The following is a 2,449-nucleotide window of genomic DNA, read 5'->3' as shown; positions in this document are numbered from 1 at the left end:
TGGCTCTTTACTGTTTGTTGGAAAGTATCCTGGAAAAAGTCTGTCATACTCTTCTGAAATCATGAGACTACTTCAGGAAAAATGTAAGATGACTCAAATTATTGGCTATGAATTTTCCATTGAATAAACATGGCAGAAAATTTGATTATTTTAATTACTTCACATCAAAATAAAATGTTTTTCAAATAGAGAAAGAAACCACAGAAACTTTTTAATATTTTAAGTTGAAAAAGACCGAAGTATTTTGTTACTATTGTTACATATTTCACAATTAGCTTTCGCCAGTGAAACTATTTGTGACTGGAAATGCTGAGGTTCTCAATTAAAAGAATACAAAATGTTACCTGTACCAAAAACAAACAAACAAACAAAAACCCCAGCATATGCAAATACTAGAACTGAAAAAAAAAAACCTAAAAGAATAGCAAATAGTAATCAACCAAGAAACCAGTAAACATGTAAATACTGATATAAAATATTGCTATGATATTCTTAAAGAATAGTCATAGAACTCAATATTTTGTAATAACCTATAAGAGAAGAGAATCTGAAAAAGAATATATATGTGTGTGTGTATGTATATGTATGTATATATGTATATACGTATATATATATGTAACTGAATCACTGTGCTGTACACCTAAAACTAACACAACATTGTAAATCAACTATACTTCAAGTAAAAAAAAACAATAATCATAGGTGTTCCATATTTAGCCAAGCTTTGTGTGGCAACAGCACAACATTCATAGAAAACAATGGACATTTTCTAGTTTGGTAGAAAAAATTACTTTCAAATTTGATGCCAGAATGGCCAAGAATATAAGATAGATTAAAAACTAATTTTTAAAAAATCATATAAAAATAGAGAATTCAAAATAGTATTAAAAGTGAGAAAAGAAATTACACATACAATTTTTAACATTAATGATAACTAATTTAACTAGTGTATACTAGGACAAATCATATTGAACAAATAACATTCATCACACGTATTGTCAAACTATCAAAAGATAAAAATCGAGGAAGTCAAAATTAATGAACATTTTATTGGTTTCATGCCGACTGTAAAAAGTTGAACTGCGGGGTTTCCCTGGTGGCGCAGTGGTTGAGAGTCTGCCTGCCAGTGCAGGGCACACGGGTTCGAGCCCTGGTCTGGGAGGATCTCACATGCCGCGGAGCAATTGGGCGCATGAGCCACAATTGCTGAGCCTGCGCGTCTGGAGCCTGTGCTCCGCAACAAGAGAGGCCGCGATAGTGAGAGGCCCGCGCACCGTGATGAAAAGTGGCCCCCACTTGCCGCAACTGAAGGAGGCCCTCGCACAGAAACGAAGACCAAACACAGCCATAAATAAAAATAAAATAAATAAACCCAAAAAGTTTAAAAAAAAAAAAAGTTGAACTGCAAAAATAACTGAATTTCAGGCATTGATTGAAAGACTAGTGAGGGCAAGCTAACAATAATAGCCACTGGGAAGGAACAAGCATTTTTCGTGATCCATGGACAATGCATCATTTGAATTTCTTATTCAGAGACATGTTCTCAACTGTATTAAGTATGGCATCTTTGGAGCAATTCAATGATTACATAAGATATTTTCTGTATTTGCCCAAATATGAAATATCTTGTTAAGAAAAACATGTCATATTCACCACTACAACCACTTTCAGACACACAAAGGGAATGCTGACTAAACACCATTAAAGCAATAAAAGTTAATTTACACAAGATGACAAGATGCACTAGAATTGTACAAGAGAGAAAAGATAATCCTTAAGTAAAGAGAATGGTGATCTTTGACAAAAAATTATTTTTGAATTTGCACTACCCACATTTATCTGTGAACTGCTGCTTGCTATAATAATATTAGCCAAAGCTTGCAGAAACTCCCAAAACTCAAACTGATACAAGTTTGGCTATTTTGCCTTTTTAAGATGAATTCTTTTGAATTTAGAGAAACTATTTTCCCTAAATTGAAATAAACGGTATGTGAAGTATGTAACAAATGTGACATTCTTATAAAATATAGGAAAATCAAAACAAGTAAATAAAAATATTTGCATCACTCTAAAAGAGTATTCACATATAAATAATCTCCAAACTAACTTCTAATGAGACTATTTTTGGGTTACTATGGATCAAGGTACAGTGTCAATTAAATAGAGATTTGAATAAATCATAGAACATATTACCAATTTTTGGTCTTCCTTAGAATATTTCAGACTTGAAATTTTTTAAAAAAGGACTTCAATATTTTATGGATCTAGATATTGCTTTTAGAGAAGGTGAAAACTGCAATACAAGTGATGATTTATCTGATGAACTTAGAATATTTTATAATATTTCTATGATAATAATTAACATAAGACCCCATCATACTACTTGAACTTTATGTGTAAAATTCATTGTTAATTTCTGAATGCAAATGTTACTACAATAATTTTATTG

Source organism: Eubalaena glacialis, chromosome 4 (assembly GCF_028564815.1).
Source record: "Eubalaena glacialis isolate mEubGla1 chromosome 4, mEubGla1.1.hap2.+ XY, whole genome shotgun sequence".
Lineage (NCBI taxonomy): Eukaryota > Metazoa > Chordata > Mammalia > Artiodactyla > Balaenidae > Eubalaena > Eubalaena glacialis.
The sequence above is the reverse complement of the archived record's forward strand: the minus strand, read 5'-3'. Positions refer to the sequence as shown.